We start from the raw sequence: 22,235 nt of genomic DNA on the forward strand, positions 1-22,235 counted from the left end.
GGGAATTGGAATTATAGGATCCAGGGGTGGAAAATCCACATCCCACATACCTGCGGACTAGGAGGCTTAAGGAACAGACGGAGAAGCCATGATCTGCCTTGCCCTGTCCTTTGTACCCTCTGTGGAATCCATGATCAGGCCCCCATGTTAAATGAGGACAGCTTCTTGGAGCTCTGTATTCTCTACAAATAATGATTATTCTCTCCACATCCCTCCTCAAGCCGCCTTGCCCTACACCTTTAAATTTTAAGACAAAACCATTATAATAATGGTTATTAAAAATAATATATTTTATGGCTTAATGTGTCTTATTTTTGGTGTCCCAGAAGAGTACAGAAAGCACTGCTAGTTAAAAATATAACCTAATTACTCATTCTATTTGTTTATTTTGTTTATTTTTGTTGGAGGTAGAAAATGAAAAGTACACTGTTAATTCACAATCCTTAGTATCCCACGTTAACACTGACATCGGATTTTCTTTCACATGTGTGCTTGGTTAAGACATTTGCCTACATATGAGAAGTCTGTGCAAGCTCAGCTTGAGATACAGTGGCATGAAGTTAACCTCAACTCTCCATGGGGATTCACAGAATTCTAGGGCTTGGGCAAATCACAGCGGGTTTTAGATCACATAATGTCTCCTTATTGGGTGCCATGACATTGCAAAGTCTTCATGTGTCTGCCAAGCTGAGAAAAGTGGGCTCCTTTACTTCTCTTCTTCAAATCCAATGAAATTTTGACAACTCACCCAATGGGGAGAATTTCTTGACAACTGAAAGGAAAAGAGTAATCCCGCAAGTGCATAGCCTTCCCAATACAGGAGAAATGCTTGTGTGAATGAGAGGATCAGAATTAGACTTGTCTGGAGTTCCTTGCAGCGTGCAGGAAAACTCAGTATTATGACCCTCCAAACCCATTCCCAGTCAACTCACTGCCTGGCCAATCAGAATTGCTCAGAGTGATCTAATTGTAAAGCCTGGGACAAAGCTAAAAGAGGAAGAGAGCACACAAGTCACACTGGTGGATCAAACCAGAGCAAAACAGCTCAGGGACAGTGCCCAGGCTCTGAGTTCAAGCTCCAGGACCAGCACAAAATTAAGTAAAAGGAGAGCTGGAAGGAGATTTCTATAGAGAATGGGGTCCAAGGATCTTGACTGCCTGCATGAGATGAGCACCTTCAGGATGAAATTTATAAAGCTGAAAGAGGGAATGGAGTTCAAAATAGGCACTTAGATATAAGAGAGATTTAAAAGGATATGAAGGATTCAGACACTGGTGGCTCATGCCTGTAATCCTAGGTACTCAGGAGGCTGAAATTTGAGGCTGCCGGTCCAAAGCCAACCCCAACAGGAAGGTTCAAAGACTTTATCTCCAATTAACCATTAATATGTAGCATGACTCAGGTGGTAGAGTGCTAGCCTTGAGCCAAATAGTTCAAGGACAATGCCCAGGCTCTGAGTTCAAGCTCTAAGATTGGCACCAAAAAAAAAAATGGTATGAAGGAGAAATATAAGTTACATGTAGGTTGTAGCTGCCTTGGTCATCTTCTCAATGGCCATGAGCAGTAATAATATGTAGGAAAGGACAAAAGTTGAGGTTAAAATGCAAACTCTTGCTTTCAAAGAACTGTATCATTTCATTTCAACACCCTTTCCATCTTCATATGTCTTTCTCAAGGCCTACAGGGCTTCCCTCCTATTACATGGGAGGTAGACTCTGATCACCAATGTCTTTTCCCTGCCCTGAAGTTCTTCTACGGTGACACAGCAAAGAATGCTTGTGACATTCTCTTCTTCCAAGAGGATACCACTGTCTCTATGACTTTTTGTTTATGACACTGACTCTCTTCTACTCCCCTCCCTTCCCTGCTCTGCTTGCTTTCTTCTGGAGAATATCTGTTCCCTTCTTCCTCCAAGCCAAAACTCGTGTCATATAATCCTGCATCATAAGTAGTGGGAGAAAACATTGGGATTAATCTCTCTCCACTCCAAGAAATCAATGAGCGTCTCTTCCTAAATCAGGAAGGGTTTGACATGGGCTTGGTGAGTCCTGTGATGGCAATGACATCTCAATCTGCACATATATGACTCCCTTGGAAAATACTTAAATGGAATCCCCAAATCAATCCCATATATATGAATCATTATGGATGATGAACACAGGTTTAGATAGTTAGGATGAGTCATTTAAATGTCCATCTGAAAGTGAGGCAAAGAATTGGAACCCTGTAAATAAAGGAGATCAATCAGGATTTTCATGGAATCCAGAGTGGACTGGGAGGTTGGGGCTCTGGGCAGACCTGAGACAGGAAATAGGCCAGACAAGGACCTGGCTAGTATATGGGAACACAGTTGTACTGTCTGCCTAATGGAGTGGTCTGAAAGTAGCCAGGGATCTCCTAGTTTTGCTTCCCAGAGGCCCCTCCTGGGTCAAGTGAATGCTAAACCCAGAAATCCCACAATCGCACAATCCTCAGGCATTGTTTCCTGGTCATAAGAGCCACTGCACACAAGCCTCATAAATGGGAAATTTGAGAGCTCAGCTAATGAAGCTGACAAGGACCCAATTTATGCTTCTCCCTCACTTCTCCAAGGCAATGGGATTACAGCAATCACAGATGAAATTTTCTTGATCCCAACAGCCCCAGTAGTGCCTTGTAATCCAGGAGTGGTGTTAAGAACAGGAAGGAAAAGGACTACTCCTTAGTACTAAAAGTGCCAGAAGGAGAGAGCTGACTTCTTACCATGTTCTTGCAGATGATAGAGCAGCTTTGTCTCCAGCATCAAGCTTGTCATAAGATCACCAAACTCATCAAAATTACCAAAACCCCATCCAAAAGTCTGTTGGGCACAGTTCACAGGAGTTGCCAGAAACATCCCTGGCTTTGACATCTGCTGAAAATAACCTCTCCTCCTGGGGAGAAAGTAATCTTTTAGCTACTAGAGAAACAAAGGACACGAACTCAGCCCACTTAGAAACCAGAAAAACAAATATCTGGAACTATTAGGTCACTGAGATATGACAAGAGCCCTTCAGACTTCTTAACCTATTTCTTTTTTTCTTTCTGATTTCATACTCCACTTCCTCAGTCTCCAAAATAACAGTAGGTGACCAGACTGCTCACTACCACCCCTTCTCTGCCCTGAGCCACACCTTCTATTGAGCCCTAAGAGTGAGTGAAGCATCCTTATTTGCTGTTGGAGTCCTATAAACTGTAAAAACTCTTCAAGATATCATAATAGCCAGTTATTAGAGAATGGTCCTCCCATTCTTCCCTACACAGTTGAGGTCATGGTGGCTCTCATACTACTCATTCCTCTGGCCTGTCACACCCTCTGTAGGCCTATGGAATCAGACACCTTCAACAAGACATTAATAAACAAATGCAGACTGTCAAGTTAGGGAGAGGAGGAGCCAAAGGGTTACCTTTGATCTTCTCACTCATCCTTAGCTATTGATAGGCTCTGATCTCCAATCTCATCAAACTGAAACTGTCACATTTCATACTACATGAATTCAGCAAGGCCCAACAGAGTGTTCTCAAAGACTGAGAAATAAATGCTAGACATACACTATGAAATATGCTGGGCAGTGGCTTATAACTATAGAACATTGGAAATCTTGCTAATGTTGGCCAAGGGATTTGGAGTCTAATTTTCACTAGAACTAATTAATTGGTCAATGAAATAAATGAGTTAAACAGAATAGCTGGGTAATTGGCTTCACATTGGATAGGTCAATCCTAGAGTCTCCAAGTTGAGGGAAAATGTGACTCTACCCTGGCTCTGCCTTGCAGACAAATTGTGCTCACTGGAACAGATCGTTCATTTGTCAGGTCCTCCAAGAGGCAATATCTATAAAACTCGCGGACACTAAAACTATGAGGTCAACATACTGTCTCAGATGGAATCACAGCTATGACCTAGTATAAACAAAGATGATGAGCAAGGCCCTGTGTAGACACAGAGCATTGGTTGGAGGAGTATGGTGGGGATGCACTGTTGTCTTGAGGAGCACACACTCCTGCTCTCTGGTGCTGTGTGTAACTCCATGCAGGTATCTGTCTTGATGTAGCATGTATCAGATGAGGAGGGAACCTTTCTAGACTTGGGTGAAATCCCAGCACAGAGGAGGGGAATAGTTATTAGATTCTCACAGGGATCAAGGCAGGTGGCCAAAGACTGAACACAAAAATCAAGAAGGTCATGAAGAAAATACAGGCTTTGCCCTCACAGTGAGTAACCAAGGCCCCAATTCCTCTCCTCATGAGTAGAGAACACAGAGTTTGGAAATGCCAACTGGAAGACAGGCCAGAAACACTGTCAAGGTCATGTCTTTCAGGGACATCGAAGAGGATAGCAAAACCACTTGGGCTATGGGATCACATATCACTGAGCTCCCCTTATACTGGAGTACTAGAGGTACCCTTTACTTTCCTGACACCTAGAATGTTCTACAGCTTCCCCGATAGTAGAACTTCTCTGCTACCTTTTCGTTTAAATGCTATCTGGGCCAAACAGACATTTGTTTAAGGATGTCTATATAAGGGTTAATTGATTGGTAACTTCTAGAATTGGATTAAAAAATAGGTACTGGTTCCTATCTAGGCCCTAGGGAGAACAGGTCTGGTAATCTATCTGTGCCTAGCCTGATACCTAATACTTCCCTGCTGATCTATGTTCTTTATGGTTGGGTAGTTCTCTCTGGATTCCTAGAGCCTTTGGTCTTAGAAGCTCTCATTTTTAACAGTCAGTCACAGAAGATATCCGATCAAGCACCACTGAAAAAATATTATAGACAGAAAGGAATTCAGGGCAAATCCTATCATGAAAATCTCATCTTTTAGTCAGGAAGTCACATATTTTTTGTTTAAAATTATCCTAGTAAATAATAAAATAATTACCCTATTAGAATATAATGTATTACATGGCATTCATGATCCAAAAGAATTATTATATGTGTATATTCCTATAAATATGTTGAGGTGAGTCCATATGAAGGCCTTCGAATGCAACCTAGAATCTACCTCTAGTAGTAGCTTTGAAGGGGACTGGGGATTCTTTGCAACCAAAACTGAGGTTCCCTTTTCCCTGCGTTGAAATGGAAAGCCTTCCTCTCTCCTAGAAAGGGAGCTACCAGCCCCCTGCCCTGATCTTCAGTCCCCCAGGAAGACCTCTTGCTTCCCTTTCTATTTCTCATACTGCTATTGTCCAGTTTACAGGAAACATGGTAGTTACAAGGACTAGCAATGGATTTTTCCATCAGACCAAGTGAATTTCCTGTTCTTGACAACTTATCTGAAGAAAAATTACTAGGCTCCTATGGAGAAAGCTGGAATAAAGTTGCCCTCATGGGCTGGGAAGGTGGATCAGTGGTAAGAGTGCTTGCCTTGCATGCATCCTGGGTTTGATTCTGCAGTACCACATAAGCAGAAAGAGCTGGAAGTGGTGTTGTGGATCAAGTGGTAGAGTGCTAGCCTTGAGCTGAAGAGCTAAGCAACATCACCCAGGCCCAGAGTTCAGGCCCCATGACCAGCAAAAAAAAAAAAGTTGCTCCAAATCCTGCATATAGGCTCCTCCTCTCAAATGCTTACCTACATGTAGATAGGTGGTAATTGTAAGGACTCACTACCAAGGGAAGAAATCCTTCCCTGCTTTCCCTATATTAAGAGAGGCTGAGGTTTCCTCCTAAGGTTTTTCATAACAGAAATGTTTACGCAGATACAGAGAGTCATAAAGGAAGGTCCAAATGTGGAAATACATACTTTGAAGAGATGAAAATAATTGAGGGAGCATTACTGCAGACTGTGTTCTGACAAAAACCCAGTACAAGAAGGATCACTAAGCTGGGAACCAATCCTAGCTACTCAGGAGGCTGAGATCTAAGGATCTCAGCAAAAAGGCAGGAGTGGAGCCAAATGATAGAGTACCATCCTTGAGCCAAAAAGCTATGGAACAGTCTCAGGCTCTGAGTGCAAAACTGAATACTGGCATGCATGTGCGTGCAAGAGTACACGCACATGCACACACACACACACACACACACAAATGGGACTCATTAAAGTTACTGTGTCTGTAATGGGAATCCTGAGATAGCATTTGTCCACTGTAAATATTTTCCTAGATGGAAATAGTCATATTTTCTCCCTTGGTTAATGGAGGTATATTGGGTACACAAGAAATAGCACATTTTTTTTTGTTGTTGTGAACATACTGTACAGAGGGGTTACAATTACATGGGCAAGATAATGATTACATTACTTATCAAGCATTGCAGCCTCCTCCTTTGTTTACGCTTCACATCCCTTCCCAGCCTCCCCCCTCTGCCCCACCCAATCCTCATCCCCCAACCACCAAAGTTGTAAAGTTCGTTTTCGACATGACAACTTGTACTTCTCATTGTTGCAACGGGTCCACCTGTATCCTTAAACAACTTGTTTTAATAGCACATATTTTTAAAAGCAAAATAAATGATTCATCTGGTCCCTGTCCCCAGTTTTCACTAAAGAGCTTTAAAAAGTCTGGAGATTGCATGCCTGAGGTGTTGATGGTGCGGCTCAGTTGGTAGAGTGCTGGCCAGTGAGTGAAAGCATCAGGTACAGAGTTCAAGTTCTAATCTTGAATCTAAAGAATCAAGTATGAAATCATGGAAGAAGCTAGGAAGTATTAGCTGAAAGCTTAGCTACTAAGGAAGCTGAGATCTGGATCATGGTTTAAAGCCAGCCTAGGCAGGAAAGTCTGAGAAGACTCATCTCCAATTAACTACCAAAAAGCCAGAAATGGAGCTGTGGCTCAAGTGAGGGAATACCAGCCTTGAGCCAAAAAGCTCAAGGACAGAGCCCAAGTCCTGAGTTGAGGCTCCAGTATCCAGTAGTGACACATACCCACAAAACAGAAAGGCAGAAAGCCAAATAACAACTCCATGAATGGGTGGCAATGACTTTTGAACAAACTGACCTCCAAGGAAGGAAGAAGGCTAGAGATTGGCTTCAATCTGATGGCCAGTGCTTTTAATCAATTGCATCTGGGTGTGAAACTAAGTGCTTTCTTGGCTGGGGAGCACTGAGGAGTAGGAAACCGGGTATCCTTTGACCCTACCAAGAAGGGCCAGAGAGCTCTGATTTGGGCCTTCTTCAGATGTCACCTACATATACTCTTTAGGTTAAAGCTATAGTTGCCAATATGGTTACTTTGCCAGTTATCTGAGTCATTTCTACTGAACTACTAATCTCAGGGTATATTGAGACTCCCTAATACATTACTAGTCTGTCTAAAATGTTAGGATGAGCTAAGCCACTGAATTTCAACTGGTTTCTGATTTAAAGACAGTCTTGGGTAGGACTCTGCCTTAAATTTCAACTGGTTTCTGATCTAAAGACAGTCTTGGGTAGCACTTTGCCTTCAATTTGTGGCATCTAATTCTAACTCTTAGCTAGGGACTGGTGGCCTGATATCTATAATCTCAGCTACTCAGGAAGCTGAGATCTGAGGATCATACTTCAAAGCCAGCCTGGGCAAGGAAGTCTGTGAGACTTTTTAATCAACTGGTATCATAATTGGGTGTCAAATATGGAATTCTCTAGAACAGCCCTCAGTGTAATTTGTGACTGGAAAGAGAGAAGTTGAGAGAGTGAGGGCCAACTGTCCTTAGATTCACATAGCAGTAAAAACAGCAACTATGTGTCCACCAGCCAAGTTAAATCTCAACCAATGGACTTGAGAGATGACAGATCTAAATTCCTGGGAGTTGGTTCCAAAGTTACATAAAGAAATAAAAAGAATAAGAAAAAGAAAACTATACAATCCCTTGGCTATTGTCATGTATAGTAGTTGAAACAAAATCATAGAAAGAGTTACGTGTTGGTGGCCTATCCCTGTAATCCCAGCTATTCAGGAGGCTGAGATCTGAGTGTCACAGTTCTAAACCAGCCTAGACATGAAAGTCTATAAGACTCTTATCTTAAATTTACCAGCAAAAAGCCAGAAGTGGAGCTGTGGCACAAGTGGTAGAGCACTGGCCTTGAGCAAAAGTACTCAGGGTGAGTGCACAGGACCTGAGTTCAAGCCTCAGGACACTCTTTCACTCTCTCTCTCTCTCTCTCTCTCTCTCTCTCTCATCTCTCTCTCTCTTTTTTTTTTTGGTCAGTTGCAGGGCTTGAACTCTGGGCTTGGGCGCTGTCCCTCAGCTCTTCAGCTCAAGGTGAGTGCTCTACCGCTTGAGCTACAGCACCACTTCCTCTCTCTCTCTCTCTCTCTCACATACACACAGAAAAGGAAGAAAGGAAGGAAGGAAGGAAGAAAGGAAGGAAGGAAGGAAGGATGGAAGGAAGGAAGGAAGGAAGGAAGGAAGGAAGGAAGGAAGGAAGGAAGGAAGGAAGGAAGGAAGGAAGGAAGGAAGGAAAAAAATGCTGGGTCAGATGATTAACCAAACTCATAATTCAATCCATCTGATCAATGTCATCTTGCCTCAAAATTGTCCCTAAACTAGGCAATGGTGGCTTGCGTCTGTAATCCTAGCTACTCATGAGGATGAGATCTGAGGATCACAGTAAAAAGTTAGCTAGTCTTGGCAGGAACCTCTGTGAGACTCAGATTTCCAATTAACCACCAGAAAACTGGAAGTGGCGCTGTGAATCAAGTGGTAGAGCGCTCACCTTGAGCTGAGAAACTCAGCAACAGAGTCGAGGCTCAGAGTTCAAGCCCCATGACTGACCAAAAACAAAACAAAAAAACTGTCCCCAAAAGGAAATAAAACAGCTGCTTACCATGAAGGGAGTCTGAGTGGAGGAAGAGCAAAAGAGACATGACTGACACATGGATGAGCAGTATGATGACATTTTTCATTTTGTGATTTGCTGGTCTCAGCTTCTCAAAGAACAATCACTAAGTCAGGTGCCCATGGCTCATGCCTGTAATCCTATTTACTCAGGGGGCTGAGATCTGAGGGTTGTACTTCAAAGCCAGCCTGGGCAAGAAAGTCTGTGAGACTTTTATCTCTCAGTGCCAGAAAAGTCAGAACGGCGGCCGAAGGAGTAGAGTGCTAACTTTGAGCAACATAGCTCATGGATGGTGCCCAGGCTCCAGAGTTCAATAAGGAGGAACAGGAGGAGGGAGCACAAGGAGGAGAAGCCGGAGGAGGTGGCAGCAGCACTAAAGTGCCTGCAGTAAAGTGGCTGTGATCTGGCTCATTTGGGGCAAGAGTTTTGGGTTTGATACTTTGGTTGACACAGGACACATTCATCCCACCAGGGCAATGGGTCTTCACAGATGACTACACGTGACCCAGGAGGAAAGCAGGTGATTCTGAAGGGGACAGGTAACCTTTCTGGGCTTTACACTGAGAAAGAATACTCCCTCTGCAATTTCAAATGGATCCCCCAGATAAGACAGTCGATGGAGTAGGCAAGCTGTGCTAGACTTCTAGCCTCTCTGTTGAACCCCAGGTATCAATCCACTGAAGATCCAGGGAGGAGTAAGTGCTGTGGTTCAGTTCTCTTTCTCATAGGCACCCATGCCACAAGCTACATTATTATGACTGTAACCATCTGAAAAGGCCTATAGGATTTTTCTTTCTCATTTTCTCATTACAAGTCTTAGTGAAAGTCATAAAAAAAAATACATTAACAACCAAAAATTTGGTAAGCTAGGTGCCAATTGCTCACATTGTAATCCTAGCTACCCAGGAGGCTGAAATCTGAGTATGGTTGTTCAAAGCCATCTTGGGCAGGAAAGTCTGAGATGCTTCTCTCCAATTAACCATGAAAAAGCCAGAAGAGGCACTATAGCTCAAGTAGTAGAGCACTATCCTTAACAGAAAAGCTCAGGGATTGAGGCCCAGGCCCTGAGTTCAAATTTCAGGACTGACACAGAAAAGAAAAGATTGGGAAAGTCAGACGGAAGAGACAAGGAATCATCTCAGCAACATAGGAATTGTCACTGGTTGGTTAGTTGATTGTTTTATGCCCATATTGGGCTTCAATGCAGAGCCTCATGCTCTTGATTAGTGTTTTCACTCAAAGCTGATGCTCTAACATTTGAGCCATGCCCATGAGGGGCCATTGGTGTCTTCTGGTAGTGCCCCAGACATGTTTATTAATAATATTTTTTTTATTTTTATGAAGTTTTTTTATTGTGAAAATATAGTACACAGGGGTTACAATTACATGAGCAAGATAATGAGTACATTTCTTATCAAACATTGTTGCCTACTCTTTTGTTTCTCCCTTACCATTCCTGCCCTCCCATATCCATGACTACACCTCCCCCCCGGCCCCCCCAAAATTGTAAAATTTAGTTTTCGACATAGCATCTTGTACATTTCATTATTGCAATGGGTCTACCTTTATCCCTATTTAAACAATTTGTTTTTTTCTCTTCCCCTCCCCAAATTATATCAACATCAAATACAGTGAAAACAGGGGGGAGGGACATACAAAGCAACAAAAAAATCACCTTATAAATACGTTAGAAACATTAGCAAAAAGAAAAACACTTAAGTCCTTATCTTGGGGTTCATTTTGCCTAACATCAACTTATCTGACCTTTTCTGCTTGTCTCAGACATATACTAGTTATTGCAAATAAGGGAAACCATGGGACCTATGTTTCTTTGGGCCTGGCTTACTTCACTTAATATAACTTTTTCCAAGTTTTTCCATTTCCTAACAAATGGGGCAATGCCATTCTTTCGGATGGAGGCAATGAATTCTATTGTGCATATATACCACATTTTCTTGATCCATTCATCTACTGAGGGCATCTAGGTTGGTTTCATATCTTAGCTATGGTAAATAATGCTGCAATAAACAGTTGTGCTGGTAGCTTTGGTATGGTCTTGTTTGTGATCATTCAGGTAAAAGCCCAAAAGTGGGATTGCTGGGTCATAGGGGAGCTCTATGTAGAGTCTTTTGAGGAACCTCCATACTTTCCAAAGTGGTTGAACAAGTTTACACTCCCAAACATGTTTTATATGGCTCTATTTGCCTTGGTTTGGAGAAAAAAATATTTTCATTGTTCTTATTAAGGTGTTGTATAGAGGGGTTACCATTTCATAAGTCAGGTACAGTACGTTTCTTGTTTGGATGCCACCTCTTCCTTCACTTTCCCCCAGTTTCCCACTCCTTTCCTGACCACAAGTTGCATAGTTCATTTCCCACATTTTCAGTGTATATTGAATACCATGACTGAATTTGTCTACCCTTCCTCCTTCCATTTCTGCTTCCAGTCTTTGCTCCTTTAAAAAGACAAAAAAAAAAAGCAAAAACCAAAGTTTCCATTTCCTGAAGTTCATTTTGATAAGTAGTATTTCAAATGTTCAGAATTCTGTTTCCATAACATGGCTATTGTGAATAGTGCAGCAATGAACATGGATACACATGTATACTGTATCTTGTAATGATCTGGGTAGATGCCCAAGGGTGGTATAGGTGGATCATAGGGAAGTTCTATGTTTAGTTATTATTTAACCAACAATATCCAATATGAATTATATCAACATGTTTCAATGAATGATTATTGAGACATTTTATACATTATAGATGTGCTTCCAATCAGTCTATAATCTTTATTTTTTCTATTACATAAAATAGTGTACTTGGTGTGTATTTTTCAATTGCAGCACATCTCCATTTGGAATATCCATAAATTTTTCTTCACATTTATTCAGCTTAATGTTTTCCTGTTTTTTCCTCTTGGCGCCAAGTTTTGAACTCAGAACCTGGGCTCTGTACCTGAGCTTTTTCTTTTCTTTTTTGCTCTAGGCTAGTGCTCTACCACTTGAGCTCAACTCCATTTATGGCTTTTGTGGTTAATTGGAGATAAAACTCTCACAGACTTTCCTGCTCTGGTGGCTTCAAACTGCAATCCTCAGATCTCAGCTTCCTGAGTAGCTAGAATTATAGGCGTGAGCCACCAGTGCCCGACTAATGTTTTCATTTTTTGTTAAAGTTTTATTGATTTCTTTCTTTAATATGCCTACTATGGCATTTTAACATAGACACTAGAAAATTCACCATTGCTAGTATAAATTCAATGCATTTTTGGAAATTGCAGAGTTATGAATGTACAATCATATAGTATAAAACAATGTGTTTCAAATAATGTGAATCTATTCCTCAAATAATAACTCTATGCAACAACATAAAACATCCTCTCCCTCCCAGATTCCATTGTGAAGAACTTTGTCTTTTGTCATTGCCCTTACTACTAGCCCTTCCCTTCAGACTTTCAGCTTTAATCATCTTTTTTTTTTTCCAGGTTTTATTCTGCTGCTCACTTCCATATCCCCACTGTGGTCTTTGAACATACAAACCAGGTGTCAATGGTTCAAACAATCTTAGGAGGCTGAGATCTGAGGATTGTGGTTCAAAGCCAGCTTGGACAGGAATGTTTGTGAGACTCTCGTCTCCAATTGTCCACCCAAAAATCCAAAGTGGATCTGTGGCTCAAGTGGTAGAGTGCTAGCCTTGAGGGAAAAAAAGCTCAAGGACAGTGCCCAGGCTTGAGTTCAAGTCCAGGACTGGCATAAACAAAAAAAAGGAAAGCAAAACAAAAAACCCATCAAACTCACTATTGCTGGGAGAGAGTTCAATACATTTTGATAGATGCACAAATACACTAACATATAGCATGAAATACTGAATATCACTAATGTGATCATACAAAAACTCAAGAATATAAGTAACACATAAATGTACTTCATGAAATAACTAAAACACAAAACAATTATCATGAGTATAACAAACCTATATTATCTCCCCAAATTCCTTTGTATAGAATTTGCTCTTTTGCACTAACCTTCCTGGGTCTCTTCTTCCTCTGGCAAACAATAGTCTGCTGATATCCCTAGAATTTGGGTCACTTCTTAGCAGTCTGTGCTGGATCTCTTTCCCTCTAATAATAATAAAAAAATCCTGAGAGAATGCCACCTACCTGCTGTGACCTAATGTGCCATAATAGGATAGGAGTCTCACGTGGACAGCCTTTGATCACTCTGCCCTCTACTAGCAAGGACTTGCATAGCAGGGACTGAGTAGCAGGCATGGAATGGCAGAGACAAGGTAGCAAGGACTAGGATGGCAGGGATACGGAGGCAGAGACAGGTAGCAGGGACACAGTGGAGGAGGGAGGGAGGGAATAAGGTGGAGGCAGAGATTGGGGAGGTAAGAACAGGGGGGCAAAAACAGAGGAGCAAGGATAGGTCAGCAAGGATTAGGGTAACAGAGCCAAATGTGGGCCAGAGACACAGCCCCGCCTTTCCAGATTTGGCTGTGGGATCTTCAGGCAACCACTACTTCCAAATCCTTCTCCAACAACCCCTGGCGAGGCAAGGGTTGTTCAAGGCTTTGCGCTGGCACTCTGCCATCTTGGACAGAAGCTGCAAGATCTCCCTTGTACTGAGGATCTCCAGAAGCAAATGCCCCCATGGCTGTAGGACAGGTCCCACATAGTATGAGCGCCTCAACTCTTCGAAACCTCAATGCTCCTCCCGTGACCACAGGAGGATCTGGCATGAGCTCAGCAGGAGGGTTCTGGGTGACAGCTTCTGTCCCTGGCATTCTGGGTGCTCCCAGCAAGGAGCATCAGCAGCTCCTGAAGCTCCTCCTCATCCTCTCTCTGGGTTGGGCAGGCTGGCTGGCCTTCCTTAGATGAACCATGTCAGTCTCCAGCTCTAATCCATGCTCTGTCTCCTCTGTCATGATACCCATCTGCTCCAACTGCCACATCTTCTCCCTCCATGTTGGGCCCTCCATCTTCACATCCTTTAACTTGTGCTTCTTTTCACTTTGTGGTTTTGGCATCTAGTCCTTTGGGGTTGCCATCCTCTGTCCAATGGTTGTTGGAACATTTGGTTTTGACCTGGAGGTCCACATTCACTTAAGACTTGATGGAGCAGTTCTGTCTGCTCCCGGATTTTCAGCTTCATGCCAGTTTTCTCACTCAAGAGAAATTGCTGCCTCTCCTGCAGCTTTGAGTTGTGGTCCTCTAGGTCACATAGTTCCTGGTCTTCTTGTGTAGCTGCAGCTTCGCATCATCCAGGTCTTAGTGAGCTCTAAGTTGCTCCTGTCTGTTTGATTATATGTGGTGGAGACTACAATGTCATCTCCAGCTCTATGATGCACTCATGCAAAGCCTGAAGGCAGCTGGGAAGACCCTCATGCTCTAAAGCTCTCTAGTTGGCCACTTGCTATATCTGGACCAGGGCAGAGCCCAAATCACATTGCTCTGAGAGCAGAATATGTATTGTTAGCTTGTGGAGGGCACCATCTTTCCTCAGAGCCCCCTGCTCACAGGCCATCATCTGGTGGCATCTTCTGTTTCTCCAGTTGATCCTGCATGTCTCCCTTTTGCTGCATCAAGGAGGTTTTTTTTTTTTCCATTTCCTCCCTGAGCTGCTGGTTTTGCAGATAGCTCAAGGCTAGAGCAGCTGCCAGCTCCTAGAAGTGTCTGTTCAAATCCTCCAGATTCTCTGGAGATAGGAAGCCTGGACATAGATTGGAGACTTGATCTAAACTCCTGGTATATGGTAGTCTCATGGTTAGAGTGGTAATGTTAGGACTATTGCTTCTATGTCTCACTTTTTGAGGAACCTCCAGACTGCCTTCCACAGTAGTTAGTTTACATTTCCCCCAACATTTCAATTGGTTCCTTTTTTTCTACATCCCTGCCAGCATTTGTTATTGTTCAATTTCTTGATGTTGGCCAGTCTAACTGGGGTTGAGGTGGAATTTCAGTTGTCTTGATTTGCATTTCCTTTATGGCCAGGGATGTTGAGTGTTTTCTTATGTGTCTATTTGCCATTTTGTTTACTTCTTCTTAGAAGTTTTTCTTTAGCTCATTTGCCATTTATTGTTTTTTTTAGAGGTTATTTTGAGATGAAGTAAATTTCTTGAGCTCCTTGTATATTTTGCCTTTAGGTCTTTGTTGGATGTATTGCTGGTAAAGATCTTCTCCCAGTCTATTGGTTGCCTTTTTAAGTTAGTAATTGTGTGTTTTGCTGTGCAGATTTTTTTTTTTTATTTTGATGTTATCCCATTTGTTAAGTCTCTCTCCTATTTGCTGTGCCTGGGAACTCTTCAAGAAGTGTCTGCCTATGCCTATAAATTCTAATGCTTCTGGTTTAGAGAAAAAATTTAAAGCTACACAAGAAGTACTGCAATGAGACACTCAAACTGGAATCACTTAGGGGTAATTGTCAAAAAAAATAAAGATGAGGTTTGGAAATAAGCTTGGTGTTTGTGGTTAATGTAAGGTCCATTCCTGGATGGCGAGCAGACCCTGCCCAGTACCTGTATTACTTAGGCAAATGGGACACCTGGAAGAGGTCACATCTGCATCTGCTGATGTCACATCTGGATCTGATGTGGCCATAGCTTTCTCCCACCTGGTTCCACCTCCTCTTACTTGGTCCCACCTCCCTTTACCTAGCCACACCTTTCTCCACCCCTACCCTAGATAAGGCCTAGCCCAGGGCCAGACACCCTCTTTGCCAGCCGCATGGAATGCCAACCTGGCCTGGTTCCAGCAGGTCTACTGAATAAACCTATCCTTTACCTGAATACCACGTGCATGGTGCTGTTCTTACTCAGCAACCTCTTTTTAAAAACCTAACAGTTTACGTCTATAATCCTTCACTACTCGGGAGGCTGAGATCTAAGGATCACAGTTCTTGGAAGCCAGCCCAGGCAGGAAAGTCCATTAGAGTCTTTATCTCCAATTAACCTTCAAGAAAGCCAGAAATGTGCTCTAAGATATGGTATATGTGCATAATGGAACTCTAGTTATCCATCAGAAAGAATGATATTGCACCATTGATAAGGAAATGTTCAGACTTGGAAAAAAATATATGAGGCTAAGTAAGCCAGAGCCAAAGAAACATAGGCTACATGGTTTCCCTCATTTGTGGTAATTACAGTGTGCTTATCTCTACAACTAAACACACTGAATGATTAAACACACACACACACACACACACACACAGGCACACACACACAAACATACACAGAGGTTCTGGGACATGATAAATTATATAGGGCTTTATATGTTCACACACTGAATCCAAAGGAGAATATGCATAGGAGTGGTTGACAAAGGCTCAATAGCTATGTGCATATGATTTTATAAAATATTTTATGAAATGAACTCCAGGAAAAGAAATGAGACAATTTTTAGTTGTCATTGTGGCATTTTTGTTTCCTGTTGTCCTGTTTGTTAGTTTGTATTTGGGAGGATAATGGGGTACAGAAAAGGTGGAACAAGGACAAACAAATACAACAGTGGTACTCAATAGACACCATGTGGAAAATGAACTGGATATATTACCGGTGGGGATGGGAGGAAAACACTAGGAAACAGCGAGGAAAAGGGAGATATGGCTCAAAAAGAATTGTATTCATTAGGGCTGGGAAGGTGGCTCAGTGGTAGAGCGCTTGCCTTACATGCATGAGGCCCTGGGTTCAATTCCTCAGCACCACATAAGTAAAAAGAAAAAAGACAGAAGTGACGCTGTGGCTCAAGTGGTAGAGCGCTAGCCTTGAGCTGAAGAGCTCAAGGCCCAGAGTTCAGGCCCCACGACCGGACCCAGAGTTCAGGCCCCATGACCGGAACCCCCCCCCCCCCCAATAAAAGAATTGTACTCATTACCCACTACCTGATTCAAATAAGTGTAACCCCTCTGTATATCAACTCTATAATAACAAATTAAAAAAAAAAACAAAACTCAAGTAGCCAGGTCCTGGTGACTCACACTTGTGATTGTAGCTACTCAGAAGGCTGAGATTTGAGAATCATAGTTCAAAGCTAGCCTGGGCAGCAAAGTCTATAACATTCTTATCTCCAATTAACCACAAGAAAATCAGAAATGGAGCTGTGGCTCAAAGTGTTCGAGACTACCTTTGAGCGCAAAAACTTAGGACACCACCCTGAGTTAAAAAAAAAAAAAAAAAAAGCCCAGGGTTAGCACCCAGACACTGAGTCCAAGCCTCAGTAGTGGCACAAAGAAAAAAACAAAACGTAATCAGGGAGTATTATTCAGTGTTAATACACACATCATAGAGTACAGAATTTATGCCAGGGAAAAACTGGAACTGGAGCTGTGACTCAAGTGGTAAAGATAGTGGAGCAAAAAAAAAAAAAAACAAACAAGAAAGAGCGTGAGCCTTTGAGTTCAAGTATCATTGACTACAAATAAAATTGGGCTAATTTACCTAAAACCCAACAAAGGTGGAATCACCAAGGAATATTATTGGGCATATTTTTGTTGTTGTTGTTGTTGGTCGTGGAGCTTGAACTCTGGGCCTGAGCACTGTCACTCAGCTCTTCAGCTTAAAACTACAGCACCACTTCTGGTTTGGTGGTTTATTGGAGCTAAGAGTTTCATGGACTTTCCTGCCTGGGCTGGCTTTGAACCGAGCTCCTCAGATCTCAGCCTCCTGAGTAGCTAGGATTATAGGCGTGAGCCACCGGCGCCTGGCTTATTGGGCATATTTTTAAAATAAAACTTATGTAAAATAGCTGAGTGTCAGTGGCTCATCTATAATCCTAGCTATTCAGAAGGATAAGGTCTGAGGACCATGATTCCAAGCCAACCTGGTTAGAAAAATCCATGAGACTCCTATCTCCTATTAAATCACCAAAAAGCCAGAAATGGAGTTGTGGCTCAAGAGGTAGAGTACTAGCCTTAAGCACAAAAGCTCAGGGACAGCACCCAGGCCCTTGGTTCAAGCTCCCAGTATGGGCATAGATAGAGATATAGAGATAATAGATATAGATACATTCAAAATTATTAAATTCAAATATCTCAAATAAGCTTTCTAAGCATCACAATATAAGCAGTGTATTATTGAATAATTAGAATCCAACACCTTTAATGAAATACCTAAATTTAAGAATGAAGGACAGTGGGAGGGAAGGGATGGTAGGGGAAAAACAAAGGAGGAGGCAACAATGCTTGATAGGAAATGTACTCATTGCCTTGCTCGTGTAACTGTAACCCCTCTATATAGTATTTTTACAATAAGAAATGTATAAAAATAAAAAAAGAATGAAGAACAAATAAAACTGCAACAGCAGGGCTGGGAAGGTGGCTCAGTGGTAGAGCACTTGCCTTGCACGCATGAGGCCCTGGGTTCGATTCCTCAGCACCACATAAACAAAAAGAAAAAAGCTGGAAGTGGCGCTGTGGCTCAAATGGTAGAGCACTAACCTTGGGCTGAAGAGCTGAGGGACAGCGCCCAGGCCCAGAGTTCAGGCCCCACGACCGGACCCAAAAAAAACCAAACAACAAAAAATAACAACAACACAGGGGAGGTTAGAAATATGAGAATGTTTTCCTTTTTAAAAATGGTATTGTGCCCCAAAGTAGCATGCCCAAAATAGACGTGGCTTCTCCTTATCCACCTCCTCCTCCACCTCCTCCTCCTCCTCCTCGTCCTCCTCCTTTTCCTCCTTCTCTTCCTCCTCCTCCTCCTTCACCTTTTGCTGATGCTGCTTCTTCTGACGTTCCTCCTCCTCCTCCTCCTCCCACTCCACCTTTTCCTTCTCTTTCTCCACCTTTTGTCCCTCCTACTACTCTACCTCCTTCTACTTCTCCTCCTTCACCTTCTCCTCCTCCTTTTTCTTTCTCCACTTTTGTCTTCTCCTCCTCTCCCCTTTCCACCTTCTCCTCTTTCTCCACCTTCTGCTCCTTCTCTTCCTCTTCGTTCCCCACCTCCTCCTCCTGTTTCCCCTCCTTTTTCCACTTTCTTCTCCTCCTTCTCCTTCCCACCTTCTCCTCCTCTTTCTCTACCTTCTGCCCCTCATCTAGATCTTCCTTCCCTACCTTTTCCTCCTCTTTTCTACCTTCTACTCCTTCTCCTCTTCTCCACCTCCTCCTCCTCTTCTTTCTCCACTTTCTTCTCCTCCTCCTCCTCCTCATTCACATTCTCTTTTGGTCTCACTGTGTGTGTTTAGATATTTTTATCAGAAAGAAATAAATACCATTTGAAGTTGAAAAAAAAAAAAAGATCTTCTAGGTTTTAATTGCCGGTGGTGTGGTCCCCTTCTACAAGGGGAGCCAAGAAGACAGAAATAGGTACATTTTCTAAGAAAGATTGGCATGAAGCGGAAGCACCAGCTATATTCAATGTAATAAATAACAGAAAACACTAGTCATGAGGACTCAAGGAATCAAAATCGTATCTGATGGCCTGAAGGATCCAGTGTTTGAAGTGAGCCTGGCTGATCTGCAGAATGATGAAGTGGCATTTAGAAATTTCAAGCTAAATACTGAGGTGTTCAGGGCAAGAACTGCCTGACCAACATCCATGACATGGATCTCACCTGGGACATAGTGTGCTTCATGGTCAGAAAACAACAGGCCATGATTGAAGTTCATGATGATGTCAAGACTGAAAATGGTTATTTGCTTCATCTGTCCTGTGTTGGTTTTACTAAAAATACACCACAACCAGACATCAAGAGGTCTGCCAAATTCAGAAGAAAATGATGGAAATCATGACTGGAGAAGTGCAGACAAATGGCTTGAAAGAAGTAGTTAATACCTTGATTGCAGACAGCATTGGGAAAGACATAGAAAAGGCTTGCAGGTCTACTTATCAATAATGTCTTTGTTAGAAAAGTAAAAATGCTGAAGAAACCCAAGTTTGAACTTGGAAATCTCATGAACCTTCATGGTGAAAAGATGGTAGTTGTGGAAAAGCTAGTGGGGATGAGACTGGTGTTTAAGTTGAGTGAGTTAACGGATATGAATCACCAGTCCAAGAAGAGTTGAAAAGCTCAGAGACAGCACCCAGGCCCAGAGTTCAAGGCCCATGACTGACAAGAAATAAAATGATGGTAGTGGATATATTGATACATTGACCACTGAAGAACAAATATTGATGTTGAAAGATCTATAGATCTATTTATCTTTTTCTAGGTTTATCAAATTTCTTCTGTACCATCAAGATGAATGCACTTTTCACAGACTGCCAGGGAAAACACGATCATTATTGTACATTTACCAGCCACACAAGGAGAACTACTCTCTCTGCCTCTGCAAGACATCTGCAGGAATTAGCATCCATGCCTCATTGTGCACAAGCCAATGAGAAAAGGCCACCGCAGAGCCTCACCCCCTGAGGTCTTGTCAGACCTGGTCCTGAGTCTTATGTAACAATCAGGATGCTCCAAGGACAGCAGCCTGTGATTCTAAGCCAATGCCAGTGTTGGCGTCCTCTCCAGAGGCAAAGGCCCTGGTGGCTCCCCCGAGGCTCTCCTTTTCCCTTCTAGTTATATGGAAGCACACAGAATACATATGCTGTAGTCTCTCTGTTCCCACTGCAGGAGGTTGCATGCCTGCCCCAGCCCCACCCTAAGGCTGCATTGAATGAAAAGTTTGTTGCTGCTGGGAGGATCCAGGAGGCCTATGCAAAAGCCTGCAACTTCCAGGACTGTGAGAGCCCTCACCCCTGACAATCCTGGCCTGGGAAAATTCAGACCTTGGTGAAAGGTATGCACAATAGGCGAAGCTTGATAGGCACTGGCAGCAGGCTCACCTGGCCTCTTGACTAGCGTGTGTGTGTGTGTGTGTGTGTGTGTGTGTGTGTGTGTGTGTATGTGTGTGTGTGTGTGTGTGTATGTGTGTGTGTGTGTGTGTGTGTGTGTGTGTGTGTTGTGGGGCCTGAACTCTGGCAGCAGGCTCACCTGGCCTCTTGACGTGTGTGTGTGTGTGTGTGTGTGTGTGTGTGTGTGTGTGTGTGTGTGTGTGTGTGTGTGTGTGTGTGTGTGTGTGTTGTGGGGCCTGACTCTGGGCCTGGCGCTGTTCCCGGGCTCTTCAGCTCAAGGCTAGCACTCACCACTTGAGCCACAGCACCACTTCTGCCTTTTTCTGCTTATGTGTGCTAAGGAATCAAACCCAGAGCCTCATGCATGCAAGGCAAGCACTCTACCACTGAGCCACCTTCCCAGCCCTTGACTAGCCATTGTTATCACCTAATGAGGGTAGTTTAAGAAAAGCCTTCAAAGAGCCAAGCAACAGTTAAATTTTTTTTTAATTTTTAATTTTTATTGTGAACATACTGTACAGAGGGGTTACAATTACATGGGCAAGATAATGAGTACATTTCTTATCAAGCATTGCAACCTCCTCCTTTGTTTACCCTTCACATCCCTTCCCAGCCTCCCCCCCCATCTCCCCCCCCCCACCAAAGTTGTAAAGTTCGTTTTCGACATAACAACTTGTACTTCTCATTGTTGTAACAGGATAACTGTGGAGTTATCCTTACACGACTTGTTTTTCCCCTTCTCCTCCACAAATTGTACCGACATCAAATATAGTTAAAGCAGGGGTTATACTGTGGGGGAGGGACATACAAAGCAACAAAGAAATAATCTTATAAATGCATTAGAAACAAATGCATGAAAGAAAAAAAAACATTTAAATACATATCTAAGGGTTCATTTTCCTAACATCACATTATCTGACCTTTTCTGCTTGACTCATACATATACTAGATATTGCAAATAAGGGAAACGATGGGACCTATGTTTCTTTGGGCTTAGCTTCCTTCACTTAATATAAAAAATATAAACTGTATGGTCCACCCAGAGAAGACAGAGCAGACTCCTCAGTCCTCTAGGCTAAGTCTCTGTTCAGTAGGTACCTGCATCTCCTAGGTAATTGGCCCACCTGGAGGCAGTCACCTCCCCCCTCCTGGAGGTCACATCTGCATCTTGCATGGCCACACCTTCTCCCGACCCTGGCCTTGATAAGTCCTAGCCTGGAGGTGGCTCGACCCTTTTCCAGCTGCATGGGCTTCCAACCTGACCAGAGGCCAGCCAGCAGTTTGGAAAATAAACCTTTCTCCCTGCCTGCATACCACATGGTGTTCTCATTCCTCTGCAACCTATGAATTCTATGAATGCATTCTGTGTATCTAGGCATAGAAGAAGAAGGGTGTAGGTGCTGGGGGCAGAGAAAAGACTAGAGACTAGTAGGACTGTAGATACACTAAAATATAAACCCTGGCTCTGGCCTGTAACTCAAGCTACTCAGGAGACTGAAATCTGAAGACTGCAGTTCAAATCCAGCTTGGACCGGAAAGTCCAATTAATAGAAAACAGAAGTGGCTCTGTGGCTCAAAGTGATAGAGCACTAGCCTTGAATGAAAGAGCTCAAAGGTAGTGCCCGGACCCTGAGTTCACCCCCACAACTAACTAAATAAATAAACTCCATAACTGATCAACATAAATTAAACCG

At 42.9% G+C, this 22,235-nt stretch overlaps 1 pseudogene; it reads left to right on the forward strand.

Annotated features, from left to right (window-relative positions):
• The first annotated feature begins 13,420 nt into the window (after nucleotides 1-13,420).
• On the forward strand, nucleotides 13,421-20,116 carry LOC122112647 (annotated as a pseudogene).
• The last annotated feature ends 2,119 nt before the right edge of the window (nucleotides 20,117-22,235 follow it).

Source organism: Dipodomys spectabilis, unplaced genomic scaffold (assembly GCF_019054845.1).
Source record: "Dipodomys spectabilis isolate Male_0828 unplaced genomic scaffold, ASM1905484v1 ptg000095l, whole genome shotgun sequence".
NCBI lineage: Eukaryota > Metazoa > Chordata > Mammalia > Rodentia > Heteromyidae > Dipodomys > Dipodomys spectabilis.